The sequence below is a fragment of the Tribolium castaneum genome, chromosome 4 (genome assembly GCF_031307605.1).
Source record: "Tribolium castaneum strain GA2 chromosome 4, icTriCast1.1, whole genome shotgun sequence".
NCBI classification, from domain to species: Eukaryota; Metazoa; Arthropoda; class Insecta; order Coleoptera; family Tenebrionidae; genus Tribolium; species Tribolium castaneum.
Genome location: NC_087397.1, coordinates 15,297,178 through 15,314,101, shown reverse-complemented (window position 1 = coordinate 15,314,101; position 16,924 = coordinate 15,297,178).

Below are 16,924 nucleotides of genomic sequence, written 5' to 3'. Positions count from 1 at the left end.
TTACTATACAAAAGTTATAATCGGTTTTTAATAATAATAATAATAATAATAATATTAACAATAATAATAATAATAATAATAATAATAATAGTAATAATAATAATAATAATTATAATAATAATAATAATAATAATAATAATAATAGTAGTAAATAATAATAATAATAATACTTATAATAATGAATTTCTTTCTAAATTAAGGCTTAGTTTTTCTAAGCAAAAATGAAGCTTATTTTGTGTTATCTGAGCGTTTTCTCATTTCTATGCAAGAGATCATCTGTGATCTGTGTTTTTAGGCAAGAAATTGTCTAAAATTAATAACTCATTTTAAAACTGGTATAAAAACATTTACTATACAAAAGTTATAATCGGTTTTTAATAATAATAATAATAATAATAATAATAATAACAATAATAATAATAATAATAATAGTAATAATAATAATAAAAATAATAGTAATAATAATAATAATAATAAAAATAATAATAATAGTAGTAATAAAAGTAAGCTTAGTTTTCTAAGCAAAAATGAAGCTTATTTTGTGTTATATGAGCGTTTTCTCATTTCTATGCAAGAGATCATCTGTGATCTGTGTTTTTAGGCAAGAAATTGTCTAAAATTAATAACTCATTTTAAAACTGGTATAAAAACATTTACTATACAAAAGTTATAATCGGTTTTTAATAATAATAATATTAATAATATTAATAATAATAATAATAGTAATAATAATAAAAATAATAGTAATAATAATAATAATAAAAATAATAATAATAGTAGTAATAAAGGTAAGCTTAGTTTTCTAAGTAAAAATGATGCTTATTTTGTGTTATATGAGCGTTTTCTCATTTCTATGCAAGAGATCATCTGTGATCTTTGTTTTTAGGCAAGAAATTGTCTAAAATTAATAACTCATTTTAAAACTGGTATAAAAACATTTACTATACAAAAGTTATAATCGGTTTTTAATAATAATAATAATAATAATAATAATAATAATAATAGTAATAATAATAATAAAAATAATAGTAATAATAATAATAATAATAAAAATAATAATAATAATAATAATAATAATAATAATAATAATAATAATAATAGTAATAATAATAATAAAAATAATAATAATAGTAGTAATAAAAGTAAGCTTAGTTTTCTAAGCAAAAATGAAGCTTATTTTGTGTTATATGAGCGTTTTCTCATTTCTATGCAAGAGATCATCTGTGATCTGTGTATTTAGGCAAGAAATTGTCTAAAATTAATAACTCATTTTAAAACTGGTATAAAAACATTTACTATACAAAAGTTATAATCGGTTTTTAATAATAATAATAATATTAATAATAATAATAATAATAATAATAATAATAATAATAGTAATAATAATAAAAATAATAGTAATAAAAATAATAATAAAAATAATAATAGTAGTAATAAAAGTAAGCTTAGTTTTCTAAGCAAAAATGAAGCTTATTTTGTGTTATATGAGCGTTTTCTCATTTCTATGCAAGAGATCATCTGTGATCTGTGTTTTTAGGCAAGAAATTGTCTAAAATTAATAACTCATTTTAAAACTGGTATAAAAACATTTACTATACAAAAGTTATAATCGGTTTTTAATAATAATAATAATATTAATAATAATAATAATAATAATAATAATAATAATAATAATAATAATAATAATAATAATAATAATAATAATAATAATAGTAATAATAATAATAATAGTAATAATAATAAAAATAATAGTAATAATAATAATAATAAAAATAATAATAGTAGTAATAAAAGTAAGCTTAGTTTTCTAAGCAAAAATAAAGCTTATTTTGTTTTAGATGAGCGTTTTCTCATTTCTATGCAAAAGATCATGTGTGATCTGTGTTTTTAGGCAATCTAAGCCATTTTATAGTTTTTAATATTTAACAAAAATTTGCTTTAAAATAAAATGTTTGAAAAACTGAAATTAAACTAAATTAATTGTGTCTAACACTTTAGTAAAAGAAAAAGGAGGAGACATAAAAGTCACTAAAGTCTTAGAGTTGTCTTTAGTCGTCATATTAATGACAATAACATTTATAATAACTTTACTAGTAGTACTAAATTTGCTTATATGCAAGCGCTTAATTAAGGTAACAGTTTTTTTGTTTTTTGCTTATATCTCGAAAACAGTTACTTCTATCAATTTTTAACTTTTCACCAAAATTAAAGGTGATAAAATTTCCTACAAAATAGTTATTTGCATTTTTCATGTAGAACTAACCATAAGCGAGATATAAGTTTGAAAATAATTAATTATTAAAAAAAATGTATTTTAACAGAAAATGTCTTGTGATTTAAAATACACTTAATTTATTGGGTCCAATACTTAATTAGAAGAAAAAGGAGGTGACAGTAAATGCTGCATTTTCGTCTTCGTCTCAAACATTGAAATTGAATTACATTTTTGTTCAGTAACAGTTACAGTTTTCTTATTGATTTTTTGCTTATATCTCGAAAACAGTTACTCCTATCAAATTATATCATTTTTCCAAAATTAAAGCTGATAAAATTTCCAACAAAATAGTTATTTACATTTTTCTTGTAGGACTAAGCATAAACGAGTTATAGAGTTGGATATAAATAATATTTAACAAAAATTTGCTTTAAAATAAAATGCTTGAATAACCGGAATTAAACTAAATTAATTGTGTCTAACACTTTAGTAGAGGAAAAAGGAGAAGACATAAAGGTCACTAAATGTTTCAGAGTCGTCTTTAGTCGTCATATTAATAACAATAACATTAATAATAATAATACTAATAGTACTAAATTTGCTTATATGCAAACGCTTAATTATGGTAACAGTTTTTTGGTTTCTTGCTTATATCTCGAAAACAGTTACTCCTATCAATTTTTATCTCTTTTTCAAAATTAAAGCTGATAAAATTTCCTACAAAATAGTTATTTGCATTTTTTTGTAGGACCAACCATAAGCGAGTTATAGAGTTGGATATAAATAATCTTTAACAAAAATTTGCTTTAAAATAAAATGTTTGAAAAACCGATATTAAACTAAATTAATTGGGTCTAACACTTTAGTAGAGAAAAAAGGAGAAGACATAAAAGTCACCAAAGTCTTCAGAGTTGTTTTTAGTACTAAATTGGCTTATATGCAAGCGCTTAATTAAGGTAACAGTTTTTTGGTTTCTTGCTTATATCTTGAAAACAGTTACTCCTATCAATTTTTATCATTTTACTAAAATTAAAGCTGATAAAATTTCCTACAAAATAGTAATTTGCATTTTTCATGTAGGACTAACCATAAGCGAGATATAAGTTTGAAAATAATTAATATTTAAAAAAAAAGTGCTTTAACAGAAAATGTATTGTGATTTAAAATACACTTAATTTATTGGGTCCAATACTTTATTAGATGAAAAAGGAGGTGACATAAAAGTCACTGAAGTCTTCAGAGTCGATTTTAAATGCTGCATTTCCGTCTTCGTCTCAAACATTGAAAACTGAATTACATTTTTGTTCAGTAACAGTTACAGTTTTCTTATTGGTTTTTTGCTTATATCTCAAAAACTGTTACTCCTATCAATTTTTATCTTTTTTTCAAAATTAAAGCTGATAAAATTTCCTACAAAATCGTTATTTGCATTTTTCTTGTAGGACCAACCATAAGCGAGTTATAGAGTTGGATTTAAATAATATTTAACAAAAATTTGCTTTAAAATAAAATATTTGAAAAACTGAAATAAAACTAAATTAATTGTGTCCAACACTTTAGTAGAGAAAAATGGAAAAGACATAAAAGTCACCAAAGTCTTCAGAGTCAGTTTCAGACTAACCATAAGCGAGATGTAAGTTTGAAAATAATTAATATTTAAAAAAAAAGTGCTTTATCAGAAAATGTCTTGTGATTTAAAATACACTTAATTTAATGGGTCCAATACTTTATTAGAAGAAAAAGGAGGTGACATAAAAGTCACTGAAGTCTTCAGAGTCGATTTTAAATGCTGCATTTTCGTCTTCGTCTCAAACATTGAAAACTGAATTACATTTAAGACTTTAGTGACTTTTATGTCTCTTCCTTTTTCCTCTACTAAAGTGTTAGACACAATTAATTTAGTTAAATTTTAGTTTTTCAAACATTTTATTTTAAAGCAAATTTTTGTTAAATATTAAAAACTATAAAATGGCTTAGATTGCTTAAAAACACAGATCACACATGATCTTTTGCATTGGTATAAAAACATTTACTATACAAAAGTTAATAATAATAATAATAATAATAATAATAATAATAATAATAATAATAATAATATTAACAATAATAATAATAATTATAATAATAGTAATAGTAACAAAAGTAATAATAATAATAATACTTTTAATAAGGAAAAATGGAGCTTATTTTGTGTGTTACATGAGCGTTTTCTCATTTCTATGCAAAAGATCATGTGTGATCTGTGTTTTTAGGCAATATAAGCCATTTTATAGTTTTTAATATTTAACAAAAATTAAACTAAATTAATTGGGTCTAACACTTTAGTAGAGGACAAAGGAGAAGACATAAAAGTCACCAAAGACTTTAGAGTTGTTTTTAGTACTAAATTTGCTTATATGCAAGCGCTTAATTAAGGTAACAGATTTTTGGTTTCTTGCTTATATCTCGAAAACAGTTACTCCTATCAATTTTTATCTTTTTACTAAAATTTTTACTAAAATTAAAGTGACAGTAAATGCTGCATTTTTGTCTTCGTCTCAAACATTGAAAACTGTATTACATTTAAGACTTTAGTGACTTTTATGTCTCCTCCTTTTTCCTCTACTAAAGTGTTAGACACAATTAATTTTGTTTAATTTCAGTTTTTCAAACATTTTATTTTAAAGCAAACTTTTGTTAAATATTAAAAACCTTAAAATGGCTTAGATTGCCTAAAAACACAGATCACACATGATCTTTTGCATAGAAATGAGAAAACGCTCATGTAACACAAAATAAGCTCTATTTTTTCTTATTAAAAGTATTATTATTATTATTACATTTCTATTACTATTATTATTATTATTATTATTATTATTGTTAATAATATTATTATTATTATTTTTATTATTATTAACTTTTGTATAGTAAATGTTTTTATACCAGTTTTAAAATGAGTTATTAATTTTAGACAATTTCTTGCCTAAAAACACAGATCACAGATGATTTCATGCATTGAAATGAGAAAACACTCATATAACACACAAAATAAGCTTCATTTTTGCTTAGAAAACTAAGCTTACTTTTATTACTATTATTATTATTGTTATTATTATTATTATTATTATTATTGTTGTTATTATTATTATTATTATTATTATTATTATTATTATTATTATTATTATTATTATTATTATTGGTATTATTAAAAACCGATTATAACTTTTGTATAGTATTGTTTTTATACCAGTTTTAAAATATGAGTGATTAATTCTAGCCAATTTCTTGCCTAAAAACTATAAAATGGCTTAGATTGCCTAAAAACACAGATCACACATTATCTTTTGCATAGAAATGAGAAAACGCTCATATAACACAAAATAAGCTTCATTTTTGCTTAGAAAACTAAGCTTACTTTTATTACTACTATTATTATTATTTTTATTAATATTATTGCTATTATTATTATTATTATTATTATTATTATTATTATTATTATTATTATTATTATTAATAAACATTATTATTAAAAACCGATTTTAACTTTTGTATAGTAAATGTTTTTATACCAGTTTTAAAATGAGTTATTAATTTTAGACAATTTCTTGCCTAAAAACACAGATCACAGATGATCTGCATAGAAATGAGAAAACGCTCAGATAACACAAAATAAGCTTCATTTTTGCTTAGAAAACTAAGCTTACTTTTATTACTATTATTATTATTTTTATTATTATTATTATTATTATTATTATTATTATTATTATTATTATTATTGTTATTATTATTGTTAATATAATAATAATTATTATTATTATTATTATTAAAAACCGATTATAACTTTTGTATAGTCAATGTTTTTTTTATACCAGTTTTAAAATGAGTGATTTATTTTAGACAATTTCTTGCCTAAAATCTATAAAATTGCTTAGATTGCCTAAAAACACAGATCACACATGATCTTTTGCATAAAAATGAGAAAACGCTCATGTAACACACAAAATAAGCTTCATTTTTCCTTATTAAAATTATTATTATTATTATTACTATTATTATTATTATTATTATTATTATTATTATTATTATTATTATTATTATTATTATTATTATTATTATTAACTTTTGTATAGTAAATGTGTTTATACCAGTTTTAAAATGAGTTATTAATTTTAGACAATTTCTTGCCTAAAAACACAGATCACAGATGATTTCCTGCATAGAAATAAGAAAACGCTCATATAACACACAAAATAAGCTTCATTTTTGCTTAGAAAACTAAGCTTACTTTTATTACTATTATTAATTTTATTATTATTATTATTATTATTATTATTATTATTATTATTGTTATTATTATTATTATTATTATTATTATTAAAAAATTATATTAAACAGACAGAATACGTCGTATTCTGACACAAAAAAACGAATTACCTTATAGACTTGACGAGAACGGCGTATCTCGGACTCTTATAGGACTCTTATAGGGTCAAAAAGTATCAGTTTGGATTAAAACAAATTATTTTTGTTGACTCTCAGTCTAAATTGTTCATCAGTTCAAACAAAAACGGCTTATTTTAGACGATCATTTGCTTTGAACAAGAAAACTTACATCGAACAGACTAAAAACGTATTAATCTGGCATAAAACAGCAACTTATGTATCACTTTGGATAAAGGCAGCTAATCCTATTCGTTTCATTGCTTAAAATAGACAAAATTGTTAATAAATCTAACAAAAACGCTGTATTCTAGCACAAAATACTAATTACATTATAGTTTCGACGAGAATAGCTTATTTGGAATGATTCTATGCTTCCAAACGAGTAAATTTTTATTAAACAGATGCCAAACATCATGTTTTGTCCTATAAAGACATTTTATATTGCAGTTTGTATTAAAACAAAATATTTTCGTTGATTCTTTGTTAGAAGCAGCAAACCTAGCATTAAAGAATCTGAAAACTTTGTATTCGGACACAAACCACCGAATTTTGTATCAGTTTAGACAAAAACGGTTGATTTTCGACAATATTTTGCTTTGAACAAGAAAACTTATATCAAACTGACTAAAAACGTCTTATTTTAGCACAAAACAAAAGATCTGCGTTACAGCCTTAACGAGAGCTGTTAATTTCAAACGGTTCTATGCTTTGAAACGAGTAAACTTTCTCTGAACAGAGGAAAAACATCTTATTTCGTCTTTTAAAAACGATTCATGCCACAGTTAGGATAAAAACCAATTATTTTCGTTAATTCATTGTTACAAACAAGAAACCTTACATCAAAGTAACTGAAAACCCCTTATTCAGGCACAGAAATTCGAATTACGTTTCAGTCTGGACAAAAACTGCTTGCTTTAGACGATCCTTTGTTTTGAATACAAAAACTTACATTAAAAAGATTAATTCTTAATTCAGTCTTATTCTGGCTGAAAACTGCAAATTATATATTACTCTAGATAAAAGCAATTTATCCTGATTACTCCTTTACTTAGAATAGAGTAAACTTGTATAAAACTTAATGAAAACTTTAAATTTCGTCTCAAAGAAATAATTTACGTTATAGTTTTGACCAGCACTGTTTATTTCAAACGATTTTATGATTCCAAACTAATGAACTTTTATGGGGCAGATGCAAAACCACATATTACCATATAAAGCGTTGTTTTAAAGCAAGTTATTACCTTTTGCAACAAGAAATTTCACGTCAAAGAAACTGAAAACTTCGTATCCATGCACAAATATCGAATTACGTTTCAGTTTAGGCAAATACAGCTTATCTTAAACGATTCCTTGCTATAAACAAGAAAAATTTTATCAAACATATTGAAAACGTCTTATTCTCGAAAATAAGAGCAAATTATGTATCAGTTTTAACAAAAGCGGATTACACTGTTTGATTCTATGCTTAGAGTAGAGTAAACTACTATAAAACGTAATGAAAACTCTATATTCAAGCTCAAAAAACAAATTACGTTATAGTTTTAACAAAAAAAAATTATTTCGGACGATTACATACTCCGAAGTAAGCAAACTTTAATTGAAAAGTGCAAAAGCTAATACTTTGCTTTAAAATAACGATTTATGTGGTAATATGGTATTTTGCATCTGTCCTATAAAAGTTTACTCGTTTCTGTGCCTGAATAAGGGGATTTCAGTTACTTTGATGTAAGGTTTCTTGTTTGTAACAATGAATTAACGAAAATAATTGGTTTTTATCCTAACTGTGGCATGAATCGTTTTTAAAAGGCAAAATAAGATGTTTTTTCTCTGTTCAGTGAAAGTTTACTCGTTTCAAAGCATAGAACCGTTTGAAATTAACAGCTCTCGTTAAGACTATAACGCAAATCTTTTGTTTTGTGCTAAAATAAGACGTTTTTAGTCAGTTTGATATAAGTTTTCTTGTTCAAAGAAAATATTGTCGAAAATCAACCGTTTTTGTCTAAACTGATGCAAAATTCGGTGGTTTGTGTCCGAATACAAAGTTTTCAGATTCTTTAATGTTAGGTTTGCTGCTTCTAACAAAGAATCAACGAAAATATTTTGTTTTAATACAAACTGCAATATAAAATGTCTTTATAGGACAAAACATGATGTTTGGCATCTGTTTAATAAAAATTTTCTCGATTGAAAGCATAGAATCATTCCAAATAAGCTATTCTCGTCGAAACTATAATGTAATTAGTATTTTGTGCTAGAATACAGCGTTTTTGTAAGATTTATTAACAATTTTGTCTATTTTAAGCAATGAAACGAATAGGATTAGCTGCCTTTATTCAAAGTGATACATAAATTGCTCTTTTATGCCAGATTAATACGTTTTTAGTCTGTTCGATGTAAGTTTTCTTGTTCAAAGCAAAAGATCGTCTAAAATAAGCCGTTTTTGTTTGAACTGATGAACAATTCAGACTGAGAGACAACAAAAATAATTTGTTTTAATCCAAACAGATACATTTTGACCCTATAAGAGTCCTATAAGGGTCCGAGAAACGCCGCTCTCGTCAAGTCTATAACGTAATTCGTTTTTTTGTGTCAGAATACGACGTTTTCTGTCTGTTTAATATAATTTTTTAATAATAATAATAATAATAATAATAATAATAATAATAATAATAATAATAATAATAATAATAATATTAATAATAATAATAATAAAAGTAATAAAAGTAAGCTTAGTTTTCTAAGCAAAAATGAAGCTTATTTTGTGTGTTATATGAGCGTTTTCTAATTTCTATGCAAGAAATCATCTGTGATCTGTTTTTAGGCAAGAAATTGTCTAAAATTAATAACTCATTTTAAAACTGGTATAAAAACATTTACTATACAAAAGCTAATAATAATAATAATAATAATAATAATAATAATAATAATAATAATAATAATATTAATAATAATAATAATAATAATAATAATAATAATAATAATAATAATAATAATAATAATAATAATAATAATAGTAATAGTAACCAATGTGATAATAATAATAATAATACTTTTAATAAAGAAAAATGAAGCTTATTTTGTGTTATCTGAGCGTTTTCTCATTTCTATGCAAGAGATCATCTGTGATCTGTGTTTTTAGACAAGAAATTGTCTAAAATTAATAACTCATTTTAAAACTGGTATAAAAACATTTACTATACAAAAGTTATAATCGGTTTTTAATAATAATAATAGTAATAATAATAATAAAAATAACAGTAATAATAATAATAATAATAAAAATAATAATAATAGTAATAATAAAAGTAAGCTTAGTTTTCTAAGCAAAAATGAAGCTTATTTTGTGTTATATGAGCGTTTTCTCATTTCTATGCAAGAGATCATCTGTGATCTGTGTTTTTAGGCAAGAAATTGTCTAAAATTAATAACTCATTTTAAAACTGGTATAAAAACATTTACTATACAAAAGTTAATAATAATAATAATAATAAAAATAATAATTTTAATAATAATAATAATAATAATAATAATAATAATAATAATAATAGTAATATTAATAAAAGTATTAATAATAATAATACTTTTAATAAGGAAAAATGGAGCTTATTTTGTGTTACATGAGCGTTTTCTCATTTCTATGCAAAAGATCATGTGTGATCTGTGTTTTTAGGCAATCTAAGCCATTTTATAGTTTTTAATATTTAACAAAAATTTGCTTTAAAATAAAATGTTTGAAAAACTGAAATTGAACTAAATTAATTGTGTCTAACACTTTAGTAGAGGAAAAAGGAGGAGACATAAAAGTCACTAAAGTCTTAGAGTTGTCTTTAGTCGTCATATTAATAACAATAACATTTATAATAACAATACTAGTAGTACTAAATTTGCTTATATGCAAGCGCTTAATTAAGGTAACAGTTTTTTTGTTTTTTGCTTATATCTCGAAAACAGTTACTCCTATCAATTTTTGCCATTTCACCAAAATTAAAGGAGATAAAATTTCCTACAAAATAGTTATTTGCATTTTTCATGTAGAACTAACCATAAGCGAGATATAAGTTTGAAAATAATTAATAATTAAAAATGAGTTTTAACAGAAAATGTCTTGTGATTTAAAATACACTTAATTTATTGGGTCCAATACTTAATTAGAAGAAAAAGGAGGTGACAGTAAATGCTGCATTACATATTTGTTCAGTAACTGTCGTCGAAGACGAAAATGCAGCATTTACAAACGACTCTAAAAACTTCAGTGACTTTTATGTCTCCTCCTTTTTCCACTACTAAAGTGTTAGACACAATTAATTTAGTTTAATTTCAGTTTTTCAAACATTTTATTTTAAAGCAAATTTTTGTTAAATATTATTTATATCCAACTCTATAACTCGCTTATGGTTGGTCCTACAAGAAAAATGGAAATAACTATTTTGTAGGAAATTTTATCAGCTTTAATTTTGAATGAAAGATAAAAATTGATAGAAGTAACTGTTTTCGAGATATAAGCAAAAAACCAAAGTGAAAACTGTAAGTTACTGAACAAAAATGTGATTTAGTTTTCAATGTTTGAGACGAAGACGAAAATGCAGCATTTACTGTCACCTCCTTTTTCTTCTAATTAAGTATTGGATCCAATAAATTAAGTGTATTTTAAATCACAAAACATTTTTTGTTAAAGCACATTTTTTTTTAATTATTAATTATTTTCAAACTTATATCTCGCTTAGGTTAGTTCTACATGAAAAATGCAAATAACTATTTTTTAGGAAATTTTATCAGCTTTAATTTTGGTGAAAAGGTAAAAATTGATAGGAGTAACTGTTTTCGAGATATAGGCAAAAAACAAAAAAACTGTTACCTTAATTAAGCGCTTGCATATAAACAAATTTAGTACTACTAGTATTGTTATTATTAATGTTATTGTTATTAATGTGACAACTAAAGACAACTCTAAGACTTTATTGACTTTTATGTCTGCTCCTTTTTCCTCTACTAAAGTGTTAGACACAATTAATTTAGTTTAATTTCAGTTTTTCAAACATTTTATTTTAAAGCAAATTGTTGTTAAATATTTATATCTAACTCTATAAGTCGCTTATGGTTAGTCTTACAAAAGAAATGCTCATAACTATTTTGTAGGAAATTTTATCAGCTTTAATTTTGAAAGAAAGATAAAAATTGATGGGAGTAATTGTTTTCGAGATATAAGCAAAAAACCAAAGTGAAAACTGTTACAGTTACTAAACAAAAATGTAATTCAGTTTTCAATGTTTGAGACGAAGACGAAAATGCATCATTTAAAAACGACTCTGAAGACTTCAGTGACTTTTATGTCACCTCCTTTTTCTTCTAATAAAGTATTGGACCCAATAAATTAAGTGTATTTTAAATCACAAGACATTTTCTGTTAAAGCACTTTTTTTTTAAATATTAATTATTTTCAAACTTATATCTCGCTTATGGTTAGTCCTACATAAAAAATGCAAATAACTATTTTGTAGGAAATTTTATCAGCTTTAATTTTAGTAAAAAGATAAAAACTGATAGGAGTAACTGTTTTCGAAATATAAGCAAGAAACTGTTACCTCAATTAAGCGCTTGCATACAAGCAAATTTAGTACTATTAGTTTTATTATTATTAATGTTATTGTTATTAGTATGACGATTAAAGACGACTCTGAAACCTTTAGTGACTTTTATGTCTCCTCCTTTTTCTTCTAATAAAGTATTGGACCCAATAAATTAAGTGTATTTTAAATCACAAGACATTTTCTGTTAAAGCACTTTTTTTTTAAATATTAATTATTTTCAAACTTATATCTCGCTTATAGTTGGTCCTACAAGAAAAATGCAAATAACTATTTTGTAGGAAATTTTATCAGCTTGAATTTTGAAAAAAAGATAAAAATTGATAGGAGTAACTGTTTTCGAGATATAAGCAAAAAACCAATAAGAAAACTGTAACTGTTACTGAACAAAAATGTTATTCAGTTTTCAATGTTTGAGACGTAGACGAAAATGCAGCATTTAAAAACGACTCTGAAGATTTCAGTGACTTTTAAGTCACCTTCTTTTTCTTCTAATAAAGTATTGGACCCAATAAATTAAGTGTATTTTAAATCACAAGACATTTTTTGTTAAAGCACTTTTTTTTAAATATTGATTATTTTTAAACTTATATCTCGCTTATGGGTAGTCCTACATGAAAAATGCAAAAAACTATTTTGTAGAAAATTTTATCAGCTTTAATTTTAGTAAAATGATAAAAATTGATAGGAGTAACTGTTTTCGAGATATAAGCAAGAAACCAAAAAACTGTCACCTTAATTAAGCGTTTGCATACAAGCAAATTTAGTACTATTAGTATTATTATTAATGTTATTGTTATTAGTATGACAATTAAAGACGACTCTGAAACCTTTAGTGACTTTTATGTCTCCTCCTTTTTCCTCTACTAAAGTGTTAGACACAATTAATTTAGTTTAATTTCAGTATTTCAAACATTTTATTTTAAAGCAAATTTTTGTTAAATATTATTTATATCCATCTTTATAACTCGCTTATACTTGGTCCTGCAAGAAAAATGCAAATAACTATTTTGTAGGAAATTTTATCAGCTTTAATTTTAGTAAAAAGATAAAAATTGATAGGAGTAACTGTTTTCGAGATATAAGCAAGAAACCAAAAAACTGTTACCTTAATAAAACGCTTGCATATAAGCAAATTTAGTACTATTAGTATTATTATTATTAATGTTATTGTTATTAATATGACGACCAAAAACGACTCTGAAGACTTTGGTGACTTTTATGTTTTCTCCTTTTTCCTATACTAAAGTGTTAGACTCAATTAATTTAGTTTAATTTAGGTTTTTTAAACATTTTATTTTAAAGCAAATTTTTGTTAAAGATTATTTATATCCAACTCTATAACTCGCTTATGGTTGGTCTTACAAAAGAAATGCACATAACTATTTTGTAGGAAATTTTATCAGCTTTAATTTTGAAAGAAAGATAAAAATTGATAGGAGTAATTGTTTTCGAGATATAAGCAAAAAACCAAAGTGAAAACTGTTACAGTTACTAAACAAAAATGTAATTCAGTTTTCAATGTTTGAGACGAAGACAAAAATGCATCATTTAAAAACGACTCTCAAGACTTCAGTGACTTTTATGTCACCTCCTTTTTCTTCTAATAAAGTATTGGACCCAATAAATTAAGTGTATTTTAAATCACAAGACATTTTCTGTTAAAGCACTTTTTTTTTAAATATTAATTATTTTCAAACTTATATCTCGCTTATGGTTAGTCCTACATAAAAAATGCAAACAACTATTTTGTAGGAAATTTTATCAGCTTTAATTTTAGTAAAATGATAAAAATTGATAGGAGTAACTGTTTTCGAGATATAAGCAAGAAACCAAAAAACTGTCACCTTAATTAAGCGTTTGCATACAAGCAAATTTAGTACTATTAGTATTATTATTATTAATGTTATTGTTATTAGTATGACGATTAAAGACGACTCTGAAACCTTTAGTGACTTTTATGTCTCCTCCTTTTTCCTCTACTAAAGTGTTAGACACAATTAATTTAGTTTAATTTCAGTATTTCAAACATTTTATTTTAAAGCAAATTTTTGTTAAATATTATTTATATCCATCTTTATAACTCGCTTATACTTGGTCCTGCAAGAAAAATGCAAATAACTATTTTGTAGGAAATTTTATCAGCTTTAATTTTAGTAAAAAGATAAAAATTGATAGGAGTAACTGTTTTCGAGATATAAGCAAGAAACCAAAAAACTGTTACCTTAATAAAACGCTTGCATATAAGCAAATTTAGTACTATTAGTATTATTATTATTAATGTTATTGTTTTTAATATGACGACCAAAAACGACTCTGAAGACTTTGGTGACTTTTATGTTTTCTCCTTTTTCCTATACTAAAGTGTTAGACTCAATTAATTTAGTTTAATTTAGGTTTTTTAAACATTTTATTTTAAAGCAAATTTTTGTTAAAGATTATTTATATCCAACTCTATAACTCGCTTATGGTTGGTCTTACAAAAGAAATGCACATAACTATTTTGTAGGAAATTTTATCAGCTTTAATTTTGAAAGAAAGATAAAAATTGATAGGAGTAATTGTTTTCGAGATATAAGCAAAAAACCAAAGTGAAAACTGTTACAGTTACTAAACAAAAATGTAATTCAGTTTTCAATGTTTGAGACGAAGACAAAAATGCATCATTTAAAAACGACTCTGAAGACTTCAGTGACTTTTATGTCACCTCCTTTTTCTTCTAATAAAGTATTGGACCCAATAAATTAAGTGTATTTTAAATCACAAGACATTTTCTGTTAAAGCACTTTTTTTTTAAATATTAATTATTTTCAAACTTATATCTCGCTTATGGTTAGTCCTACATAAAAAATGCAAATAACTATTTTGTAGGAAATTTTATCAGCTTTAATTTTAGTAAAAAGATAAAAATTGCTAGGAGTAACTGTTTTCGAAATATAAGCAAGAAACCAAAAAACTGTTACCTTAATTAAGCGCTTGCATATAAGCAAATTTAGTAATATTAGTATTATTATTATTAATGTTATTGTTATTAATATGACGACTAAAAACGACTCTCAAGACTTTGGTGACTTTTATGTCTTCTCCTTTTTCCTCTACTAAAGTGTTAGTCTTAATTAATTTAGTTTAATTCCGGTTTTTCAAGCATTTTATTTTAAAGCAAATTTTTGTTAAATATTATTTATATCCAACTCTATAACTCGTTTATGCTTGGTCCTACAAGAAAAATGCAAATAACTATTTTGTAGGAAATTTTATCAGCTTTAATTTTAGTAAAAAGATAAAAATTGATAGGAGTAACTGTTTTCGAAATATAAGCAAGAAACTGTTACCTTAATTAAGCGTTTGCATATAAGCAAATTTAGTAATATTAGTATTATTATTATTAATGTTATTGTTATTAATATGACGACTAAAAACGACTCTCAAGACTTTGGTGACTTTTATGTCTTTTTCTTTTTCCTCTACTAAAGTGTTAGTCTTAATTAATTTAGTTTAATTTCGGTTTTTCAAACATTTTATTTTAAAGCAAATTTTTGTTAAAGATTATTTATATCCAACTCTATAACGCGCTTATGGTTGGTCCTACAAGAAAAATGCAAATAACTATTTTGTAGGAAATTTTATCAGCTTGAATTTTGAAAAAAAGATAAAAATTGATAGGAGTAACTGTTTTCGAGATATAAGCAAAAAACCAATAAGAAAACTGTAACTGTTACTGAACAAAAATGTAATTCAGTTTTCAATGTTTGAGACAAAGACGAAAATGCAGCATTTAAAATCGACTCTGAAGACTTCAGTGACTTTTAGGTCACCTCCTTTTTCTTCTAATAAAGTATTGGACCCATTAAATTAAGTGTATTTTAAATCACAAGACATTTTCTGTTAAAGTACTTTTTTTTTAAATATTAATTATTTTCAAATTTACATCTCGCTTATGGTTAGTCCTACATGAAAAATGCAAATTACTATTTTGTAGGAAATTTTATCAGCTTTAATTTTAGTAAAAAGATAAAAATTAATAGGAGTAACTGTTTTCGAGATATAAGCAAGAAACCAAAAAACTGTTACCTTAATTAAGCGCTTGCATATAAGCAAATTTAGTACTAAAAACAACTCTGAAGACTTTGGTGACTTTTATGTCTTCTTCTTTTTCCTCTACTAAAGTGTTAGACCCAATTAATTGGGTTTAATATCGGTTTTTTAAACATTTTATTTTAAAGCAAATTTTTGTTAAAGATTATTTATATCCAACTCTATAACTTGCTTATGGTTGGTCCTACAAAAAAATGCAAATAACTATTTTGTAGGAAATTTTATCAGCTTTAATTTTGAAAAAGAGATAAAAATTGATAGAAGTAACTGTTTTCGAGATATAAGCAAGAAACCAAAAAACTGTTACCTTAATTAAGCGTTTGCATTTAAGCAAATTTAGTACTACTAGTATTATTATTATTAATGTTATTGTTATTAATATGACGACTAAAATACGGCTCTGAAACATTTAGTGACTTTTATGTCTTTTCCTTTTTCCTCTACTAAAGTGTTAGACACAATTAATTTAGTTTAATTCCGGTTTTTCAAGCATTTTATTTTAAAGCAAATTTTTGTTAAATATTATTTATATCCAACTCTATAACTCGTTTATGCTTGATCCTACAAGAAAAATGCAAATAACTATTTTGTAAGATATTTTATCAGC